The 26,222-nt window shown below is 23.4% G+C and overlaps 1 long non-coding RNA gene across 1 annotated transcript in view; it reads left to right on the top strand.

Moving 5' to 3' along the window:
* LOC129611206 (uncharacterized) overlaps positions 1-26,222 on the top strand; it is a 191,102-nt gene that overhangs the window by 47,499 nt on the left and 117,381 nt on the right. Inside the window, exon 2 of the long non-coding RNA XR_008697148.1 lies at positions 22,261-22,316. This is a non-coding gene — a long non-coding RNA (uncharacterized LOC129611206). The remainder of the gene's footprint in view (positions 1-22,260; positions 22,317-26,222) is intronic.

Genomic DNA, 26,222 nt, shown 5'->3' with positions numbered 1-26,222 from the left:
TAAGAGAGTTGAAATATTCTTTTAGAATTTATTCTCCTTTTATAGATGCTGAAGATGTTTATTCTGTTTTAAAGGAAAGAAAAAGAAGAAGAAATACAAAAAGAATATTAGAAAATTGAAAATTTAGTTTCTTGAAACTGTGCTATCACTATCATGATGTTCTAAAATGGAAAAAATTAAAAATAAAATTTGATTTCAAAGGATTTTTGTTTAGTTAATCAACAAAATCTTAATTTCCATATAGACATTTTAGTTTAAAGATTTGTGAAATTTTTTTCTTTTGGTTTTTGATTAATTTTCGTTATGAACTAGTTAGCTTTCGAAATAAACGACTCCTATCAACAAGGAAGCAATCTATTAATATACAGGATGTCTCGTATTTAAATGCTCTGCCATAAACATTGTATAAAAAAACTCAAGAAATTACTTAATTCATGGGTTAAAAATTTGGTTAACGGAAAAGATTTTGAACGATTGCTATAAATTTTTTTAAGAAAAACAAACTGGAAAAAGTTACCATAGTACTTTAGTCCCATAAAAGATTAATGTTTTTTAAAAATGAAAAGTTAAAAATTCAAGACTTTCGATCGTTAGCGTTATTTGATCCCGGAATGTGAATAGATTATAAATAATAAAGATAATCATCAATGAAAGTCCTTTTTTTGAGACTCTAAAGTTACATATTTAATTGTCCAATGCTGCCGAGCTGAGATGGGGGGGGGGGTGGGCTGTGTACTCTCGCCATAGTGTCACACTGCTTTGGATGCCGGGCCACCATAATACAGTGGGAAATGAACGGGCGGATAAGTTGGTAAGGTGTGGCTCAGCCCTGGACATTTTCGCGGCACGGAATGAATTTTTGCTCTCATCAACAATGGACAATAAATTGCGGGAGCCTGAAATTTAAGTAACCATTAGATATTAATAAATAATTTATTTCGTTTGAAGAAAATTTTTTTTTTGCACCTACTTCCATTCTCAACTTATCTCCTCTCCGAAAGTGCAAACTTTTCCAAGTTTTTATAAATGCAGAAAGCTGATGGTAAGTGTCATGCCATCATAAAATGTAATTATTTTTGTTAACTCACGCAATTAACCTTCGAGCTTTATGTTAACACGTTTTTCGTTTTTTTTTTCATCCTAGATGTATGCAATTTTAGAAATTTTTTCGTTTATGAATGAAAGTACTTTTAGTCATATAGTACATAGTAAGATTTGTTTTTAAAAGCAGTTTTTCCACTTTTTGAAGGGAAAAGTGCTACTTTACAAACTAGTCGTCTAATCCGAATCAATTAAAGTTTAGAACAATTTTATTAATAGTTTCTGATCGATTTCCCAAGAACTTATTGTTATTCACTATTCTATCATTTCGTAGTTTCTTTTCACATGAATTTTATTAAATTATTGATAAAAATTAGGTTTTTCGAAAACTTCAGTGCAAACTTTGTTAAATCAACAAAGTCGCACATATAGGAAATGATCAATCGTAGAAATTTCCAAGAAGAAGAATTATGTGGGGGTTTGAAATTCAAATTTTTATCGAAAAGGCACAAAATATTTTTATTGCCATAAAAATGTAAAACTGGCAAAATGCCTATAAAATTTTTTAAATTTCTGTTAAACCTACAAAATGTATAAGCGATATCTTATCAGTTTGAAAAACACAACTTATCTTCCAGCTTTTGTTAAAAATATTTTTTTATTTTTTTTTTGTGTTACAAGAATTTTATGAAATTTAATTTTAAATAGTAAATTTTCTTAACCTCTCAGACTATCATAAATTTTATGTAAAATGAATTTTTTATTCTTATTTTCATTTTGTTTATTTTTTCAATGTAACAAAAGGACTATAATATTATAATCCTTTATTTTTTAAAAATACTATTTAACCCAATTCTTTAATCTCTTAGAGACCACAAATTCAGACAGTCCTCTGAATAATATTAAATAAAAAAAAATTGTAATAAAATAAATTTCGTTCTGTATACATCTGTGTGTAGGTGAGTTTAAAAGTGCTACTATAATTTCAAAAATGTAAATTATATTTGTAATATTGTATATATACTCGTACATATATCCTTACGGTTAGTATAATGTAGATTCATATAAATTGTGTTCCTGCTCAGATATTATACGTTTACGAGAGAAAAAAAAACAAACAAGGTAAAATGCATAAAAAACAAAAGAAAAATCAAAAAAAAAACGCACACCTTATATTTTTGGCATTATAAATTGTATAAAATAAAATTAAAAAATGGGGGTAGTATAAGAGAAAAATCTGACGTACCATCAGATTTGCAAGAGTTCAGCTTAACCCGATTTTATTCTTTTCCGGTAGAATTTTTTTTTTCTTTCCTTTTCCGCTTGATACTTATTTTATTCGTTTTTTCTTATTTATTTTTCTCTTTCTCTTTTTTCTTCTTTTTCAGTTCATCATTTTATTTTTAACCCTTTAAATTATATAGACAATCTAAGGTTAAAAATCTTTACTAAATTTATTTCTTCTTCTTGCTTTACCAATTCTTTCCATTTATACTAGAATACTTCTCTTGTGTAGTTTACGAGGAGAATTTATGCATATAGTTGCACTCGCATAATAGTAAGTAAATTATATTATGTGTGTGTTATTATAGAGGTTATAGCATCTATAGTTATATAATATAGGCTATAAAAATATGTACTAACTCTTACAATAATATGTGCATGCGTTCATCTTGTGTTTTTGGACTTCATTCACATTATCAGAGAGAGGATAATAATTTTTCAACTTTCTCTTAACACAAGAAAATTTGTAATTCAAATTACGAACTCTTGGGAAGCTATAATTTAGTTTACAGGTAATTTAGTATATGTGTTCATCTACTCTTATATGTATAACTAAAAACAACAATAATAGACACCTAGGCTAGGTGAATAAAATAAAAAAATATATAAAACTTCACTTTTCTTTTCTATACTTTAAAACAAATTGAAAACCAACCAGCATATACCCATAATATTATGAAATTGTAATAGTGAAAATTTTCAACCACGAGATGTAAAATTTTTCCTTTTTTTTTTTTTTTTTTGAAAAATAAATCTTTTTTCATTTTATTTTAGTTTTCGTTTTTTTTTTGTAATTTTCATATTCCGGTAAGTTCCAAGTATACTTAGAATATTTTAAAAAGAAAAGTATACAGACACTGTACAGGAATTGCTTATATAAATAAATTTTGTAGGTATTCTTGAACATATTAAGTACTGTAAGGAATTTTTAGGTCACGATCGTTCTAACTTTGGAATTGAATTTGAATGTATAAAATTGAAATTTCTGTAATTGGTGTCTCAGTTTCTCTAGTCTTTTAAATTTTCTGGGGAATATTAACGGGATTTTCTTCTACTAAGTTAGAGCTAATCTTGTTAATTTTACCGTTTATTTTAATTGATTTTCACACATACAATAGACTGAGTTTTGTAACCACCTCGTTGAGTACAAATTTTTTTATACATTTTTGTTCATGCAAGCGATTTTCTCCATTTTTAATACCTAGCAAGGTTGAGCACATGATTTTTTCTTTTTTAGAATAAAAATTATTGGAAAAAAGTACTAATAAGAGCCTGAGTTACAGAGGTTTTTGGAAGTTGATATGTAAGAAATTTCGGTTTAAATTAATAGTTATAAGACTCACAATTTTAATGAATTAATTAAGTCGTTAAAAAAATCATAGAAACCGACAAGAATGATCACTAACAAATTAAAATATTTATTCTGATTTGAAATGAATTTGAATTCAACATGGTTACATTTAATTTTAACCATATGACACTGTATAATTTCTAAATTATTCTAAAATCTTTTCAATTGAATCTTTTGTATTATTGAATCCTTTTTTTTTCGGATAAAATTCATTTTTTACTAAAACTTTCTGAATACCTTTTTAAAAATTTTCTACTTAAATTTTTTAATTTTTCTCATCTACTTCCGGATCTCTATCTCTCTCTTTTTAGAAATATAAAAGTTGTATTAAATTCAATTCGAATGTATTTCTGTATAGTTCTGTATTTTATTTAAAAAAAAAAAATTTTTTTGCATTCGGATAAGGAAATCTACTTATATGAAATATTATCTTTATTACGGATAGAATAAATTCTGAATAAATATAATTATTCTCTTATAAAATCGTTCTCAGATCTAAAATTTGGAATATTATTTTTCTTCTTTTTATATTGTATATGTAGATCTTGTATTATTGTCTGTGTTGTAAAAAATTTTAATTGCATATACTGCAAATTGTGTGGACATGAAAGACATTCTATATATTGCATAAATAGTCCATATATTTTATTGTACATGCAGTGAATTGCAAGGTCCTTAGTTTGCTCACAAATTCTAACTATTGTAAAATTTAATATGGCCTTAGCTTATGATTTCAATTTTATCTCAAAAAAAATGTATACTCAGTTTAAGGCTATGCAATGCATTATTTAAAGTTTTCTATACATGTAGGTAGTAATGTTAATAATAGAGTATTTTTTTCTTCAGACAAGAAGAGTGAGAGAGAGCTGATGGTAAGTTTTTGGGTATTTTTAGTGAATTGAAAAAAAGAAGTTTTAAAGAAAATTTTGAAAGTGAAAAAATATAATAAAATTAAAAAATAAAAAATGTTAAAGTTTCAACTCTTTGGTCGGACGATCGGTTTGTTCTTCGGTCTTATATTTTATCAGTATACATGCATATAGCTGGAATTCTTTTAATAGAATAAATCTTTTATACATATAATAAAATAACTTATACAACACATACATTTTACTGGTTTTTTTTCTTTTTTGAACACAAGAAGAAGACAAGAAAGAGAAGAGAAAACAAAAACAATTGTTTTGTTGATTTTCTTTTTATATATTCTTCTAATACCTAGATTCATATAAGGTACATATTATTTTGTTGCCAACAACCAAAGCTTATAAATCAGTGTAAAATCGCATTTAATGCACTTAAGGATAAAAATGATTACAAAGGATCATAATATACAAAATGTATATATACATATATGCAGTGAGAACTAAAAGAAATAAAATAATATTATATTTTTGTATTTATAAGTGTTATTTTTTATGTGATCCTTAAAAGAACACATATTACAAAATATTACACACAATATAACAATTTTCAAGGGATGAAACTTATTTGAACAATTGTTTGGCATATATACCTACCTAAAACATGAAAAATACTTAAATATTTTTTTATTTTACTATTTTTCCTTTTATTCTTTACAACAATCATGTAAGTATAGAGTATACAAATGTATGTAGATGGGAAAAAGACTTACCATATTTTATAAATAAAATTTTCTTAATGGAATTGTTTTTTTTCTCTCTCTTCTTTGTAAAATAATTGAAATATTTATGAATTGAATTGTGCATTACTAAGTCCGGTTTATTTTCAAATCTTATTGTGTGTTAGAAATTTTGTGGAAAATTAGAGGGAAATATTTCCGACATTTCAAATTGAATTTAATAAATAAAATGAAGAATAAAATGCTAAGTATAAAAATTTTCTAAGAAAATTAAATTCAGCTTAACAGAGCAAAAGTAGGAATTCAATCAAAAAATTAACAGCTAAGCTGTTGTTTTAATTACATTTTTGTGCGAGTGGTTACTTTTACTTATGTAAATATCAGAATAACCCTGTATATACTAGTAATTCCGCATTTTTATTTTTGCCATTTTGTCTGCAATTTAAGTGAAATTTAATATTTACTTTATTGTAAGATATGCTAATTAAATTTATTTATTAAAGGATTTTATATTAACAGGCTTATTAACACGAATCCGAAATTTAAAAGAAGTTCCAAATATACGAGTACCTTTAACTATAAACAATTTTGTCCAATGAAACACTTCAATAATGATCAAAAGAGTGCTATCAAAATTCGGATGACGAAAATAAGAATGGAAACTTTAATTATATACACACCGCATTAGCCTTATCCGCATCCAAAATTTATAGAAATTCTGGCAACTCTTTCTATAAGTTTTAATATTTTAAAGTTTATTCTTTGATTTCAAGGAATACGTATAAAAATAGTTTTGTACGATTGTGGAATTAAGAAACAATAAAAACAATAATAAATAGAAAGAGAAATAAAAATAAAGAGAAAAAGAAATTTTTGTGGATAACAAAAAAACTATTTTGTGTGGCTTCTAATATACTTTTAAGTAGTATAACAATATAAATGTGCATATATATTCTGTTATATTTATACTATAATCAAATCTATAAAACAAATCTCTCCCAATACCTATACTTATATAATACATAATATTATTGAAATAAGGATTTAAAAAGATGTTTAACAATATTATGTAAGGAATTGCAATCGCTGATGACCTCTTGTTACATGGTATATGTATTTTCTTCTTACAAAATTTTACAGAACTACTATAAAAATTGAATGCTCCATTTAAGAATAAAGGAGACAACATATACAAAGAGAGAAATATAAATTTCTACTTATGAGGTGTTTGTTTTTTTTCTCTTTTTATTTCTTTTGTGTACAAATCAAACTTGTAAAAAACACAATAAATTGAAAAAGGATTATAGTTTTATTATATAAAAAGTAGGTACCAACAATAAGGAACTTTATTATTATTATTGTATATATTATGCGTTTCGACATATATATATATATAAGTAAACCTAATTAGATAGACATTTTGAAAATAAAATTATTCTTAGAAATTTTTAAAGAATTTTCTGTTATTTATATTTTGGGAAAAATTGTTTCGAATTCTGAATAAACTTTAATAAAAAATTGAATTTAAGATGATAAAATGTAAAAATTTTATACGTTACATTCACATATACATACGATATAAATAGTGAAAACATAAGCAAATAATAAATTTTTCTTTGAAGTGTAAGTGTTGGATGTACTTAATGTGATTGCTTTTGAATTTATGCTATTTTGTATGATTTTTCTTCGAATCGTAAACAAAATTTTTCATACTTTTAATTCGTTTATGTTTTACTACAATTAAAATTACAAATTATGACTTGTTTTATAATTTTTCCTAAATAATTTGGGAATTACGAATATCATCTTGTTTATTATTAATGGATCCCGTGTTAAATAATGTCCCAAAGAATTAATTGAATTTGAGTCTTATAGAGTTCAGTTTTAAAAATAATTCTTAATAGAAAATTCAAAATATCAAAAATTTAAAAACCAATAAGACATTCTAAGAGTGTGAATTCATCATTTTAAGATGGTGAATTCAAAACAATTTTCTGAAAACTTTAAACATACATAGATATTTTTGAAAAACTAAAAAATTTTGAAGGTGGAAATGAAAATTTTTTAAATCAAAAGTACTCGTATATAAGTGCGGTTCCAACAAAAGTATGTGAAATGCAAAATTTTTTTATAAATAAAATTCTGACACAACTTCCTGATAAAGTATCGAAGCAACATAAGTTGCTGAAATTTAAACCATTCCTTATATACGTACATTTTTAAAAAAATCTTAAATTAATTAATTAAAATTCTTCATTTTGTAACAAGTCAAATTAATCTACAGAACAATTTTTGATATTAGACTTAAAAGTCATAGCTAATAAATTTAAGAGTATAGATAAATTTACAATTTACTACGAATTGCTTCCTATTTAATTGAAATTTACTATGAAATAACTGCTATTGTGTAACATATATCGGCATATATCGGCAACAAACGAATATTATCGACGGAAAATTTTTGATTTTTTATTATCTACGAATAATTGTTCTTGTTGCAGTACAAAGTTTGGCTACAGCAATTCTGATACATTTGAGCACTAACTTCTGAAAACGTATATTATATTGTGTAAATTGTAGATTATTGAAGAGAGATATAGGCAAAGGAGTTTCTCCGGCCACCGCAGCCAGTCATTCAGTCCCCCTATATCTCACCTATACTGGTACTAAATAAATACTCGTAGATATCTCCCAGGAAGCTCAACATGAGCTCTTCAAATTATTTTTTGTGACAACATCCTATCTAATACGAAGAGATGTAAAATGTATTATCAAAAACTATATAAAATTTTTCAAAATTTTATTAATTCTCAAAAAGTTAAATTAAATATTTATACATAAGAATGATTGTATATATACATTATTGCACATAATATTATACAGTTGAATCTGTGTACATTAATATGTAAAATATATAAATTATACTGGTTATAAATTGTACAGAATTTAAATAATTTCAAAGAATTTAAATAGCATAAAATGAATTTTAAACTTTTCTTGTATACATAAATAGCTATGTAACGCTGATATTATTATGTTGATAGTTATACATATTTACACAAACTGTATATATTATAAATGTATCATATGGTAGTTACCTACATCTTTACTACTGTGATAAAACCGCATAGATGCAGAAAATGGTCATTTAAAGTGTTCATATATAGTATAAATGATTTTTATTTTGTATGTGTAGATGTAGAAAATTGGGTTTCTCTTTTTAGCTTTTATTTATTCAATTTTTCATTTTTCATCTTCTTTGCTCTTGCTTCTTTTTTAATTATTTGTGGTAAACTTTTTATATGGTTTACCTTGCTATGAAGAAAAGATGTTTTCTCAACAAAAAAGAGAAAAAATAAAAATTTAGATTAAGTATAACAATAATAAGAAAGTTACAGTGTTTATTTACCCAAAAATAATTTAATAAAATTTTTATATAAATTTTTTTTTAAGAAAGTATGAATAGCAAAACGAATAATGAAGCATGCAACCGAACTTGTCTTTAAAGAATTTTAAAAGTAATAGATAGAATTTATACGGATATTTTTTGGGTTTCGTATACGAGTAATTGATCATTTTTTAAGAGTTTAATTTAGTTTTTATGTTTGAAGGAAAAAAAGAAGGAATACTGCAAACTAGCCACGATTTCTTTTTACTATTTTCTTTATTTCAAAGTAGTTATCGGCTTCCAACAATTGATACGATTAAATAACTTATTAACAATTGAAAGAAAATAATTTTTAGATATTAAATAAAATGATTTCTCAGCAGCATTTCACTCATGAAAAAATTAATGGCCAAAATTGATAATATGCCTAATTTTAGAAGTAAAATACTTATTTGTCGTTTAATATCAAAATTAATTAAAATTTATCATTAGGTTGTTGATCTATTGTGTTAAGTCTCAAAAATTTTCAGAATTTGAAGTGAAATATTTAGAAAAACTTACATACATATATAAAAGCTGCAACAGAAATGACAACATAATCTTGATGAAAAAATTTCTGCAACATTTTTGGTATTTTGCAAATAAAATCATAATCTGGTAAGGGAATACCCTATATCGTAATATTAAAACCCCAATACTAAGAGTACCTAATTACCTATATAAGAATACCTAATTTTATAACCTAATTTTAAAGTCCCGCTACGTTTTTATAATCAAATTTTATATATTAAAAAAATTTTGAAAAAGAGAAAAATTAAAATTTTCTTCAGAACTAAGGAAATGGGTCAAATACGAGTAATTACGAAAAATTGAGCTGTGGGATAACACTGGTCAACAGTTACTTCACATGTCAAAATCTTAACACTAATTAATATTAATATTTTTGGAAATATTGTTCTCTTGGTTTCATAAAAAACAAAAAATCACCTTTTAATGGTCTTGTAAGTACATTAATTTGAAAAGATGAATGTTAAAACTGATTTTGCTTCAATTTTTTGATCAATACTATAGAAGCATGAAAAGATTACCGAAATGAATATGTAAACCTCTTCGACAGCAAATTAAATTAATTCTTCAAATAGTTACCTGTCTTGTATAGTTCTTTGTGATATCATTAACACTTAATCACCCGGAGTTCTTAAACAACTAATTTTCAAAAATTCTTTCCAAATTCAATTGCAATTCTTCCAAATTTATTTTCAAGAAAAAATTTATTATATTAAATTTTCTCTCTTCAATCACGTATAACAAAAATCTTCTTAAATATTTAAAGAAATTTTCGTAAATTTAAAAAAAAATTTTCATTTTCCAAAATAGCAATTTAAGATTTTTTCTCTAAAATAAAATATTAAATTTTAAAAAAACATAATTTTATTACAAAAAAAAAAGAGAGAAACTTTTATGCCAACTAAAATGTGAATTCATTTGGAAAAAAAAATTATTCACTTAAATGAGAAAAAAAAAGAGTAAAATTCAAGAATAAAATAAGTACAAACACACGCACACACGTATACAAAAACTTTTCTTATTTTCATTTAAACTGAAGGCGCTCTCTTCTTTCTTCCTTCCGTTTTCTTTTTTTTTTGTGAAGAAAATTCTTTGTAATGGAAAATATTATTTATTATATTTGAAATAAATTATTATAAATTTATTATTAACTTTTATATAACTTTAAATATGCAAAAAAGAAAAAAATGTAAAGTAATGGAAAAACAGAGAGAAAAAAAAAAGAATTTATTTTATTTTGTAAAGCTAATTTAACATTTATCAACACTAAAATTGGATTAAATTTATTATAATAGTTATGAACATTTTTTTTTACTTTAAAGTATAAAGAGTTAAAAAAAATTCAGTGAAATTTTTTCTATTAAGTCTTCAGAAAATTAACTTTAATTTGTTTTTATTTTTTTTTAAATAGCAGGAGTGAAATAAAAGTAGTTATCATAAACTTTCTTTTCATTTATTCTTGCAATTTTTTTGTACTGTACTTCCTAAAACATTTTTTTTTCTCGAGTCTTTATAGAAATAAGAAAAATAATTTGAATTAGTTGGATTGTAACAATATAAACCGGGTTTCTTATAGACAAATAAGCAATAATAATGTTGAACAATTGGAACGAATACTTTTATTGTAATGAAAGCAAACTATAATTAAGTTTGTTAAAAATTTTTAATGTCGGAAGTATATCGAACGTATAATTATTTATAAAATTGTAAGCAAAAATCATGTGAACGATTTGGGCTCAATTAACATGCAATTGAAATAATTGCCAAGAAAAATATGAAAATTTTAAAAAAATTGAATTGTATTCCACTTGATTTCCACTTTTGTTCATTTAGATTGGAAGTGTATGTGATTTAAGTTTCACTATTTCTGAATTTAATTAAGCTCTAAAATTGCTGCTTTTTCAAGTTTTCCCAATTAAATTTGATTGATTGATAATTTACCAATCGTATTTTAACCTTTATAAATTAAATTTGAAAGTATTTTCTAAGGATTTTGATTTTAAAAGTCTTCCATTTAAATCGTCTTGTCTAGTTACAAAATTTTAAATTTCAATGTAAAGCTGAGCTAAATAAATAAAATCGTCATGTCTCTAGAATTTACTTTGGGAGGTTCTCTTTTTTTTTATAGAAATGATGAATCACACAAATCATACAAACAAACAAATCTATAGAATTCAGTAAAAGAATTTAAAATTAAATTATTGCTAATTAAAATAATTGTTAAATTTTTCAAGACAATTTTATTTAATGGAATTTAATATTTTTGTATAACAATTTAAAAAATATGACATAATGCTTTATATATAGTTTTTAATTTAATTTAAAAATTTTTTCTTTTCTCTGGCTTTCTTCTCTTATGATTTTAAATTTTTATAGAATAAAATTGATATGATTCAAGTGCACAAATTTATTTAAGAACACACGTACATGTGTATGGATAATATATGAGATATGTTTGTGTATAACATATTTTCAAGTCGTTTCATTGGATGGCCCTAAGCAATAATATTGTACTCTCCAACGGTCGCATAATATTATTTTCAAAATAAAGTTAGAAAACCAATCTGCAAATTATTTTGAAGTAGAATAGCTACTAAATTATTTTCCAAATTAACTATAATTTTTATATAAATATTTTTATTGAAAATGAAACTGGGAAAGTTTTTATTAAAAAAATTTTATAATGCAGAATATTGCATACAGATCTTTTAATATCAAGTATCGAATTTTATTTTTGCTGACTCCTTAATTTCCATTTGTTCTTTAGGCATATAATTACTTAGATTTCAAATTGAATAAATCAAATTGTGAATTAAATTTTATAATATTTTTTCATAGGGTCACCAAGTATTTCATACACATAACCTATGTGTTATTAAGTGTATATATATTTAATATATTGTATGCATATACTTTAACCAAAACTTGATAACTATCCATTGTGACGATCTAATTCGACTTTGACTGTTACAAAAATTCTGAAAGAACTTGATATAAACATATATACATACATCTATACATACATATGAATTTCTGAAATTACATAAAATTTATTTGAAACGCACCAACACGAGAATCGTAGGAAAGTTACAGCGAAAAACAATGTTCAACTTTATTTATTAAACCCATAGAAGAAATCTTAAAAAAAAAAAACGAAAAAAAATTTATATATATCTGAAGGACCAAAGTACAACTATAACTACATAGATTTGAAATTTGATAGAAAAGCATCTACCAAAAAAAAAAAAAAACACAAAAAAAAAATTATAGAGAGCGAAATAACGTGAACCACAAAGAACACACATGAAACAAGGACACGATGTGAAATCACAAGAATTTCTTTATTCGTCTAATTTCTCCGACTTGTTTTTTTTTTTTATTTCATTTTGTACTTAACAAATTTATTGTGTTTTCGGTTATTGCTGTTATTTTTTTTTTTTTTTGAAACAGATTGATATGATGTGCTTTATGCTAGCTTAAATAACATTATCAAAGTGGATTTTTTTTTTTTTGTAATTGTTGTGTTGCCATCAAGGAAGAAAGAAAAAAAAACGAAAAACTATACCAAAAGAAATATGGTTTTTTTTTCTACACAAGACAAGGAAAGAAATATTTCATTTTGAATTGAAAGGTCGAGGTTCGTTGACTGAAAATAAAGGACAACCGAAACCAACAAAATTTGGTAAACTTACATTATTAAAAAAGACAACAATGTAAACATGTACAATCCATATAATGTGTTTTTGTATACTTAAGTGTATATTTATTATTAAATGCATACACAGGTTGTTTAATTTGAATTATTTGTAAGAATTTAACCGATAAGAATTATTATTTGCAAGTGTGATCCTGAATAATTAACGAACAATATAAAAGATAGCCTCAATGGTATTAAAAAATGTATTGAGAATGTTTAAAATTTTATGACCATTTCAGAAATTCCAATTACATATTGAGTTTCATGAAAAAAATTCTAAATTTCAAGATTTTTTACGCTATTAAAATATTTCACATCTGAATTCGAAAAATTCGTGAAATTCTGAATAAAATTTGCAAAAACCATTCTCCTGCTTTTAATTTGAAAGGACAGTTTCATAGTCTTGCGTAAATGCAATTAAGTTACTACGTTTAATAGGTCCGGAACTATTCTTTTTTTACACTTTAATTATTTTGCTCTTGCTCTGAAATATTCTAGAATACATAATTCAATTGTTCTAGGGTAAAACCCTGTAAATTTCAACCAAAAAACTGTAATACTGAAAAAAAAAAAATGTTAAGTACATTTTAATATAGAGCAAGGACATTTCCGTATTTGAGACTATAAGAGAGAACCATGATACTCCAAAAAACAAATGAAGGAAACAATGAAAACCAAAAGCTTTTCGGTATTTTATTCCTATATGTTTATTTTTTTTAAAGTAATCCTTATAAAGAAAGAGATGGTTATATAATAAGTTTTAAATATAGGAAAATGAAAAAAAGAATATAAAATGAATGAGAAAGATATGTTTTATGAGATTATAAGCTAGAATGTCATATTATTCTATGTATAAAAATCTTAGATTAAGTACATATGATGTCGGAATGTTTCCTATTTCAGACAGTTACCAAAGTTAAACAGATGTTGTTCTACATATAGATTTTATTTTATTCTTCTTGTTATTGTTGTTGTTTTTATTGTTTCGCTTTGTTCATTCTTATGATCCTGCAGTCCTCTATATTAATTTTGTTTTTAGTTCCACTCATTTTGTTTTTTATTTTTATATGCTGTGTTTTTCCAATTCATTGTATATAATGTGAATATACTTTAAAATATACTTAATCAATTTTATATAATATAATGTGTATACATAAAAAATACAATATGTGATTGAAAGAAAGAGATAAAGAGTATGTGATAATTTTCAGAAAGAAAATAGCTATATGTATAAAAAAAAAAAGTTGAACATAGACGACGGTTCACAACACAATAAAGAAAAAGTTGTTATTAGATTAAGTGTAAAAATTATTTTTTTTGTTATAAATATGTGTCAAAGACACTGTGTTCGTATACATGTGTTGAGATGGATGTGCGTGTATAAATATTTTTCCGCCACTAAAATAAATTATTGGTACATTGAAAATTTTAAATTTATGAAATTTTCTTTTGGAAATTTTATCGTATAAAAATTGTTTTCAAAAAATTCATTTTTAATTTGGGGGCAGGAAAACAAACCTTAAATAGATCAAGAAACTTTTGACTTTGTTGTGCGATGAGCAGTTTTAAGGAATCGATTGGTTTTGTCTATAATGGCAGAAAATTATATGAAGTTTTCAAAATAAATAACAAGTGCAGGAGTTATTTGGTAGGTAAGTTATGTATGGAAATTATTTGTGGTTATTAAAATAGAAGAAGCTCTTAATAAGTATGATTCAATAATTATTAAATTAATAGAACTCTTCTGAAAAAATAAACAACCCAATAAAATAATATTGTTGCTTTCGTGGCCATATTTCGCTTTTTTTCAATATTGTTTGTCCAGTCAGAACAAATCTTCTCTTATCGTTTTTTTTTCATAGTAAAACTAATTATTTAATTATTGTATTCTTGGTACATGAAATTCTTTAGTTTTAAATTATGTTAAAATCGTTAGTGTATAAATATGTTTCTAATAAATATAGGTTTCTAATTTAAGCATCAATTTATTGTATACAGTAATACCAAGTGTTACAGTTTACAGTAATACCATAAATGTAAAAATACATTCACAAATTTAGATAAGTAAATGATATAAGAAACTCGTAATTTAGAACCTGGCGGTATCTGAAATTTTTTTTGTTGAAAAATCTGAAATCTTAAGTTTGTTTTTTTTTTATATAAAATATTTCATTATATATTTCCGGGTTATTATGTAATTTATGTTTTTCGAACATATAAAAATAGAATATATTATGTAAACGAGGGTAAGGCGAAAAATTACTTAAATCGGAATTTTTTTTATAATATAGGAGCCGTTTAAAACGTCCTATTGCTGTAGGTCATATTATTCTATTAAAATTTGGGCAACCCCATATAAAAGGATTAAAAACAATTTCATTAATATTTGGAAAGGTCCTTATCAGCAGATAAATTTTGCTCTCAAACTGTTTTAATTCTTTTCTTTTAATAAATTTCGCAAACGCAAAATATAAGAAAATTTCATTAAATTTAGTGTTCATTTTTCTGAGAAAATTAAATTTATTAAATTATACAATAAGTATAATTGCTTCAAAGTAGAAAATTAACAAATTTAAATATTTCACCTTCACATTTACACATATTAATTATTGTAAATCACTTACAAAAGTCTTATATTTAGAATTAAGGGTCTAAACATACATATAATATTATTTTTCTTTGCTGTTCTTGTTCTTATTCTTGTTGCAGTAATAAAAATAGCAAAAAATTACAAAATTATTATTTTTTTTTTTAAAAATAGAAAATTTATTTAATAGCGATATATAAAGATAAAAGTTGCCAAAGAAAATTTATTATAATAGTTATTTATAATAGTATAATTATTTTTTTTTAAATTAATTTTCCTATACCTATAACACATACATGTACTTTTATTATACACAATATGCAGTTCTGTATAGAAACTCGTTTTAAAGTTTATTTTTATAATGTTATACACAATACAAATTATGTTTATGTATAGATACTATTCTATGAGTATATAATAGTATAAAGTTAAAATATTATACAATATAACAATAAATAATATAATCCTTTTAATGGAGATATCAGCCAAAAACAGACATAAGTATTAAACTTTAACATTTAAAAAAAAAAAACACAATAAAAAACGAAGCAAAATACGAAGAAATTAAAAAATGCATTAAAATTTTTAGCTATACACCCGCCATTTTCTCTCCTCTAACGTTTTTACTTTTTTACCCTCTTCTTTTATTTTTGTTAAGTACCTACGCTTGAATAAATTTTAACATTTTCTTAGAAAATAACAGAAAAAGGAAAAAATTGAAAAAAAAAATTTTTTTTTTCAAAGTTTACTTTACTCTACTTACATCTCATTGTTAGTTTCATCTCCTATAGGTATGCAACATTAAATATATTTAGTTTTTCAATTTTTTTTTTTTTTTTTTTGAAAAATTACACTCTATATGTAAGAATTGTAATAAAAATTGTTTAATGTTATGTTTGTATCATATCGTATGTACACATACATATATTATATAGGTACATATGTATGGAATACATTGAATATAAAGTAAAATAAACCAAGGAATAAAAATATATAAAACATTGTGAAGGAGAGAAAGAAAAATAGGAAAATAGAAAAACGAAACAGAAAATATGAAAATACATCAAGTAAAATGTATTATTTAACCCATTATTTTCCTTTATATAATTGGCATACTTCCAAAAATAAGAAAAAAAAAACAAAAAAATAGGATATTGTATCAGAGATTTTAAAGACATTCTATTACAATTTCTATATCACTATGTGTTTGTATGTATGTGTATGTCTAATGCATCACAAATTATATGTTAATACTATTTTAAAGTATACCTAACCTTATACAATATTATGATATAAAATTTAACAATTTTACTTTGAGAAACCAATATATGTATACCTATATGTAAGTAAGAGAAAAATGTAAAATATAATATTAGTATACCCTAAACATATAATCACTCTACAACATACATTCTAATATATTTTAATATTATAATAATGTATTAATGAATATATATTTATAATGTGTACATATAAAATGTATGTATGTATATAATTATGCATATAAAAAAAATGTATAAACTATAAATACAGTTGAATACATTTTAATCCTTTCTATATTTTAATATTAAGAATTTTATGTTTTATATACAAACAATATAAATTTAGTATACTTATCAAAAAAAGAGTATTTACAACGTATACTAAGCAATTTTTAAAAAAAAAAAATTTTGGGCCAAAATTAATGCAATTTTTAAAATTTTAAATTATGCTTGTATTTTTATGTGAATTGTGGATTTTTGTATTTGTAAATGATATTTAATAGATTTTATGTAGAGCTATGAAATATTTGGAAACAATGGAATTATATTGTTCATGGAATGAGCTTAATAATAGAATTTATGTAATATGTACGTAAATATATCGTACTCCCTATGTAAAAATTTCCAATTTTGAGGAATTTAATTTAATTTGGGGGAATCCTAAGTGTGTCAAATTAAAAAGAGAAGAAGTTTATGCCTCATGCAGTACGAAATTTCAATAAGGTTAAAAATCGCATTTTTGTTTTATTTGTTACTGCATTTGTTTATTATTTTCCTTAAAAATTTGAAATATTTGAAATTTCTTAGAAATTCCATATAAATTCGGATAACAATTTAACATTTATTCGAAAACTGATCTTTATGTACTCTTGCATTCTATTGGACGATATGAGTCTTTATGTTTTTACAATACATCATAATTAAATCAAAAATATTTTTTAGTTTTTGGATATTTTTTTCCTTTTCACTTCTAAATTCTATATTTACGTATAATTTATCCCTTCTATTTCCATATTATTGCATAATATAAAAAGATTCAACTGTATATTTTGTATTTAAATAAATATACAAAATTTTCATTATAGAATTTATATATGGTAGAAAAACAAAAACAAAGGATGATTTACAATAATATAACAGTTATATATTTTTGTTTTTTTGTATAAGAGTACAGATGTTCTCCAAATTAAGGACATTGGTTTGTAATACTCATTTTATAAAATTTTGTTTTTATTTTTTTTTTTTTTTGGTAAATTTATTATTTTGTTCTACTTTTAAGTATATACACAGAAGATATTATAAGAACAAATAGAAAATAAAAAAGAAAAGAATAATTGAAATATGTAAAAAAAAAACAGTAAAACAGTAAAAATAAAGATGAAAATAACAAAATATAACAATTCATTTAGAAAATGTCCTTGCGATATTTTATATGTCATGTGTATTAATTTGAAAATCTACAGATAAAACCCAAACAAAATAATAATATAAAATAAAATGACCAACAGAAAACAAAACAAGAAAAAACAAATAAAAATAAAACTTCCTAAAATTTTTTATGAAAAAAAAAAAGAAAGGAAAACAAATAGAAAAATAGAATAGAAACAGGAAATATACAAAGGAACAAAAAAAATTTTATTCGTCCTGCAAATAATCCTAATGTGATGTTCTGCCCATAAACACATACATATAGCATGTTTTTGTGTTCTTCTTCCAGTAATAAAATATTAAATATTTGTAAATGAAATTATTTTGCAGTAAATTTGAATTGAAGGACATTTTTTTTTTTTGCTTATATTTGTTCTTGTTTCTTTTGTTTTTCTTTTTGAAGGATTTAGGAAATATCCTTGTATGACATTATGTCAAAATAGGAAAAATAAGAATATTTTTTTGAATATTATAATTTTTACCTTAAATTTATTAAATTTTATGAATTCATGAATTTAATTAGGGTACACTTAATATTTAAATATTTTTTTTTGTGATATTTTAAATAATTATGGTATTCTATTTACAATTATTGAAATAGGAACAGTTTTTTCGAAAAATTATTTAATTCAATATAATATGTAATATGGTTATAGTTAAATATTTAACGGCATTATGAAAAGTTTAATAATTAATACATTAAGCACTTATATTTTCCATTCTATAAGTGCAACTAATGATAAGTAACTAAGTGGCACTACCATCGTACATTGAATTATTGAATTACATTCTAAAATTTTCACATAATCAATGAAAATTAATTCTACTCTTGTTTCTTAAAAATAGTCATATTATTAAAAATGTTTTACTTTTAGAACACCATTCTAGGACAATAATCAAAAAAAAAAAATTAAATCAGAATAAAAAGAACGCATCAGCTTAGAAGAAAACACCCAAATGTTAACCTTAATTATAATTAAAAATTTGTACCAAATTATGATAAAACAATTTAAATTGTAATTATTTTACATATTAAAAATTTCAGACAAACAAAAATGTCTAGCAAATTTAAAGTAATTAAAATAAAATTAACACTTCATATATGTATGTACAAAAGGAGTCTTACTATATAAAAATTATCATTATAAAATAATTGTGTACATGAGCACAACACTATATATATATATATATATGTAACATAAATGTAATTTTTTTTTGTAATAAAAAATTATGATCCTGTATCTGTATGAAGCTTAACTTGTATAGGACGAACAAATTAAATTCATAATTTTTCTGGATCCTATATATAAAATTCTATATGTTAGAATCGAGTTGCTTTAATTTTTTATTTAAATAAAAATATAAGAATCCTTATTTCATATATATATATATATAATATAAAATAAAACAAAAAGGAAAAAACAGGAATTTGTTTTTTTTTCTTAAAGCGTATAATCAAAAGAAAAATGAAAAATAAAAATACAAACACGTATTAAAAAAATATTTGTAAGCCCTTCAAATCTCTTTTAATTTCTATTCCATTTAAATCCTTATGATCATTAAATTTATAATAATTTACCTTTAGAAATATCATAAATTCTTTGTGTGTGTATTTGTGTCTTATTTTTTTTTTCAAGAATTTCTTATATTCATTTTGTATATAAAAAAAAAACAAATAGCAATTTTTTTTTTAATTCATTTTTACTTTCTATGTATCACATAAAATTTATTTCGTTATTTATTCAAACATAATTGAATAAAAATCACAAGGATATGAACAATTTTTTTTTCCATTTTACTCAAAGAATACAGTTTGTTTTTTTCCTTTCTCTATATGTACTGCTTTTTTTTTCAAAATTCTGTAGACACTTTTGATGTAATAAGCGCAAATTCCTTTCCTTAGATTCTCATATTATAACTATACCTTAAATTTTAACTGTATATCTAGGTCTCTTCATTATTTATGTATATATATATATATATAAATCATAAGGGTAAATATACCTTTTCCATTTGCTTGTCTACTTGGATTTTTACCTTAATAATTTCATGTATGAAAATTATGTTACAGTTTTTTTTTTCTTCTACATTAAAATCCGTTTGCATTCCGCTAAAATAAAAAAAAAAATAGAAGAAAATTTTTTTCTCTTATATTGTTTTGTAGAAAAGATTTTTTTTTTTTTACTCATTATACTCATATATACTTATGTACACCTGATGACATGCTTTGAAAATGTCCTTCCTGATTAATATTTTTTTTTAATCATTATTACTTTAGTCCGTTATTAAATCTTAAGGATTTAATATAGTAAACTATAAAAAAAATAAAAACTAAAAGGAAAAATGAAAATATTAAATTCAAAAAATTAGAGAATTTTGAATTTTCTTATAAGGTTACAAAAAAAATAAAAACGCTTTATAAAGGATAATGAAAAACATGGGAAGGAAAAAATAACAAGAATTTTTAGTTTTTTTTTTTTTCATAATTGAAAATATTATTTTAACGGAAGAGATTGTAAGTAATGGGGTAGAATGTATTTGTAGAAAATATTTTATAGGATGTGTAGGTTGCTTAAAATTATTTCACTTTAAAGATTATGTACACATATATATAGATGGTGTTATATATATGGAATACGTTTTATCTAAATGGGTAAAAGATATATTTTTTTAATGAAAAACATGAGAAAAAGAAAACTATACACTTTGTCTTCCTTTTTCCGCTCTTTTAAGTTTAATGCTATACGAAACTTTCTATTCGTTCAAATTTTAAAATTATAATTTGAATGTTAATTCAATGGGAAGGATATTTGTTTAAAGATAAAATGAAAATTTTTTTTTTTGTCTTTATTAAATTTCTTTTTAAGCTTTGATTATAATTTTTTTTAATATTGATAAAAAGATAAAGTGTATATTGATAAAGAAAATTGGATTCAAAACCGAATCCGAAGAAAAAAATTTAAATTTTCGTTTTATTTATTCAGAATTTTTTTTTTTTGGAAAATGAATTTTGGTTTAACAAAATTTTAAGTTTTATTAAAATTGTTATAGTTGTATGAAATATGAAATTTTTTGGTTTAAGATTAATTAGATCTAGCCCTATATTAGCCTTTTACTATCCTTTTCAGAAAACCTATTAACAAAAATCAAGCCCTTTAATAGACTTTTTAGAAACTGTTTGTTTGAAACTTCTATCTTTTTTGGAAAGGAAGTCATAGGCAAAAAAGCTTGGGTTTGTAGAAATTCCTTGAGATTTCTGTTGGGATTTAAAAACTAGTTCGGAACAAAAAGTTTACCTATTTTTGATGTCCAAAACCAGCTGTCCGCAAAGTGCGGCCCATGGGCAAAATGTGGCTAGTTCAACTTCAAAATACGAGCCATCATTCTGTTCGCAAGGAACATAAATATTCGACTGCGATTATTAAAATTTGAAAAATTTTTTTTTCAAAAAAATTTCAGGCTCAATCAAAGATTATTATTTACCAGAGCAAAACAATAAATAAAATCAGATAAAAATTTTATTTTTCTTTGTAAGTAGGTAGTGTAAGAAACTAGAGTGGCCGATGGTCAAATTCACACAGTACATATTTGCACATAACCCACAAAAGTTTGCCGATGTCTGCCTTAAACAATTATATATAATATTGTGTTGTTTACCGTGTTTACTGTGGAAATATTCATAAAGAAAATTCAATAAGTTACTAATGCACGAAAATGTCAATGCTAACAAAATGAGTAACCGAAAAATTTGTATTTTTAAAAAGCAAATGATCTGTGCATTATTCTTTGCTAGTATAGTCATTTGAATTTAATCCTTGCTTAATATCCTTGGTGATCTTATGTTTTTCTTTTAAGTTTATAATCAAAAATTTTGTAATATTTTATTACTATATTGTTTTTTCTATCTAAATTACGAAAAACAAAATATATTTTAAATTAGTAGATTAAATAATTTTCACAATGATCTTTATTATTCTTTCATAATTAGAGAATTTAATATGAAACCAAAGTTTTTAAATTTTAATAATTAATATTAAACATTTTCTAATTTTCAGATAACAAAAGGCTTATCTCTGAGTATCTTTCATCATACATTTGCTAATTTAAACAGGTAAGTTAACACTTTGTAAATTTTAAGCTTTGAAATTAATTTTTCACAAATTTATTTTCAAAAATTTAGTTTACGACTAGTAAAATTGCAGTTGAATGATTAATGATGGACTAAGATTTTATTAATGAGTGAATAGAATTTTTACGATTGACCAACTTTTTGTGAATAAGGTTTATACCACGCTACTTTTACCACTAATTTGTTTAAGCATAAAATTAAATAATTCACTACAATATGAATTTAGATTTCTAAATCGTAATCGAAACCAAACAATTGAAAAAATATTGAGGTATACATACACAACTTTACTGATTATAATGAATTTTCATCATTAATGTTGAACAGTAGTCATAGCTTAACCAAATCCCGCTAATTACTTTCATATAATGGTATGTGAATAATCTATTTTGAAGCGTCTTAAAGTATAATTACATAGTTCTCATTCATTAAAGGAAATATACCGGTTTTAATTAAAAAAGTAACTTTTGAACTTTTGAAGAATAACTTTCAATTCTAATATTCCCAAAATTACGTTATAAGTTTATTGTACTTTCTTTATGATATAGAATAAAATTTTCTCACAAATTAAAGAGTCTCTCTCTTTATCCAAAATATTCTATAAAATAAATCCTTTTACAATCACATAATTATATACATGCATACATACATACATTTAGCTGTCAAATAGTAAATTCACAATTATACACCGAGTAATAAGTTGTCGACTTCATAAAGTAGGATTTTTCTTCTTTTTTCCATTTTTCTATAAAATTAGAACTTTATTTTTTTTTTTAGACTATATTTAATGTCAATTTCTTTTTTAAATTTCATAAAATTTATTTCACAGCAAGAACATTAAAAGTCAGACACAAAGTACATTAAATGTTAGTCCTCATTAAAATTAAAAAAAAAAAAAGAAAGAAAAATAAAAAAAAAATACTTAAAGTGAATTTTTTAAGGAAAATTGCAAAAAGAAGATGTAAGAAAGAGAAAGTGAATGACTGTAATAAATTAACAAAATTCTTTAATTAATTTTTATTTCTCTCTTCCTTTTTACTCCTTTTTATTTTTTTTTCTCTAATTTCTTTATTTTGTTTCAAATTATTTTTCGAAATTTTTTAACTTGTTATTATTTTTTTTTCTTATTTTTCTTTTCGTTCATTGTTTTAATGTACTTTCGAAATTTCATTTTCCCCATTAAAATTTATTGATTCTCTAAAAATGTACTAAGAGAGGAAAAAATAATGGAATAAAATACAATAACAAAAATGTCGTAAGAATGAAACCGAAATTAATATTGAACACATAAAACTTCATTTTTTTCGTTTTCCGCGCGACAAATTAAAATCAAAAATTATCGCCTTCAATTATACCTTTAAGAATATTTAAAGATATTAAAAGTAAAAATGTTTCTTAAAATAAAATTGTTTGTATAAAATTGCAGTGTATGTTCTACATACACCCTCATACAAAGATATTCAACGTATAGATAAATGTGAACTTAGATCTAAATCAAATAGCATGGAAAATATTATATGATTGTGTGTTTGTGAAAATGTTGATTAATAAGAGATGATAAGATGAATATATGAAAAGTAAGGATGAGTGCAATTGTACGAGTACGAGTATACGAGTAGTATCCATAGTTAAAAGTGAAGAGATTTAAAATTGCGAGCAAAAAGGGGATATTAAAAAAAAAAACAGAAAGTGAATAAAAGATTCATACTGTGTGCTTACTACAAAATTATCTCACCCCTTGCGGGATAAATAACAAGCATTAAAAAGGGAAGAAATAGCAAGAAAATAAAACAAAAAAAATTAAAGAGAATAAATTTCTTACCTCTGTTTGTTGCTTTTCTCTGCTTTATATTTTTTTTGTTCTGTTTTGTATATATATATATATATGTATGTAATCTTATGGTTCTTCCTTTTTTTATTCAATTAAAAATCTACATGAGGCTCCAATGTGCTCTATAATATAATGAAGAAAAAGAAAAATAATAAACAGGACTACAAATAAGAAATATTTAAAAAAAAAATAAGAATAAAAATCAAGGAGAGACTAGAAAATAGGACCTTTTGTGTTTTCTTTTTTCTTCTTTTTTTTTGTTTGCAATACAGGAAAATTAGCAAGGAAAAAAAATATAAAAGAAACAAGTTTAGTTTATGAGGTGCTCTTTAATTGGGGACTAAAGTATTTTGCTCTTTTTTATTTTCTTTCTTTATTTTTACTATATTTTCTATTCACTATAACTAACTTTAGCTATGTTAGTATCCCACTATAACGTATTCAAGTTGTAAAATAGAAAACTAGAAAAAAAGTTCATTCAATATTAATTTATCTTGTATACGTACACCTATGTACTCACCTTCATAATGAATGTTGGTGAATGTTGGATAAATCCGTGCTTAAATGTACAGGATTTTTTTTTTGAAGAGAAACATACAAATTGCTTTTATTATTAGATAAAATTTACAGTTATATATGTATACATTTCGACGTACATTATATGCAATCGTATGAATGTAAGTATATACGTTTGATGCATACTTCAATTTTAAGTATAAGAACTAAAGTTCATATAAGATCATCAAACTGATTGTTATAACTTAACAAGGTATGCATCATATATGAATAATAATTGAAAATATACGACTATTATAACTTTTTAAATATATGTACGTTATGCTCATATATAAATAGCCAATCAGCTATTGCACTTAATAATAGCACTTGTTATTCATCAATTTTCTGTATTAGAAAACTCGTTAATTGAATTTGTAAAATATTTGAAACAGTAAAGTTAAGTTGTAGTTTCCTAAACCTATTTCTATTCTTAATTAATCTTAACCTCATTTTCTTAACTGATTTCTTTTATTTAACTGATTTCTAGTTAACATTAAACATTATAAAGATTACAAGAACTAAATCAGGTCACAATAAAAATTTATATTCCATATTATCTAGATTAATATAGACTACATATATAAAATAAAAAATTCATATTAATTAATTACCATGTTTCCATAAAATCCAATATTAAATATAATAAACCAGCAAAATAAAACAATAAATATCAATAATTTTAAATATTTAATATGGTACACGCATTGGCGCAAGAATCTGGTTCATGGTTGTTTACGATATCATGCTTCTCACAGTAGCAAAATACGATAAAGAAATAGTCGTTTTTCGCAATTTTACAATGTGCGACATGCTAATTTTTGTATTACATAAAATTATATTTATCGTTACTTTAACAATATTTAGAGAGGAGGGATAAGATTTAGAAAATTCTAGCATTTGAAGCTTAACAGAATTTTATATTGAGTGCCTCTAAACCAAAGTGGTCTTTATTGCATTAATATAAAATAAAATTTTTTTGATGTTTTAATTGGTCTTGCACAGGTTCTAGAGTCTTTATTTTTAGCAAGCTCCCTCTTTATTAAACCACCTTTTGGCTGTAATAAATATACAAAAATTTTATAAAGTGCATACATTTCATCATTTTCAAATTAATTTTCTTTTAAAAAAATTATAAATTATTTTGTGACCAAAAACACTATCCTAACACTTTTACCATTTATTTGAAAGCCAAAATATTCACCATATTCAATTTAATCTAGTATAAAAATTTCGAGCACTTAAAACAACTTAACAGCTTAGACTTAAAAGCACTCAAACGAGCTTGTATTCATATTATGAAGCTACAATTTATGAATTAGATTGAATGCAGTATTCCTGCGTTGCATTGATAACGTAATTCAAATAATTTCATTTTTAAATAATTAAGAAAATATTGTTGTTCGTCTTGGAATTAAAAATTTTTAAACCCACATTTACTATAATAGTAATGTAGAACATTATTTTATTAAATGGAATTTTTTAAAGATTTTGAACTTTAA

This window comes from Condylostylus longicornis, unplaced genomic scaffold, assembly GCF_029603195.1.
Source record: "Condylostylus longicornis isolate FDR11 unplaced genomic scaffold, ASM2960319v2 ptg000048l, whole genome shotgun sequence".
NCBI lineage: Eukaryota > Metazoa > Arthropoda > Insecta > Diptera > Dolichopodidae > Condylostylus > Condylostylus longicornis.
The sequence above is the reverse complement of the archived record's forward strand: the minus strand, read 5'-3'. Positions and strand labels throughout refer to the sequence as shown.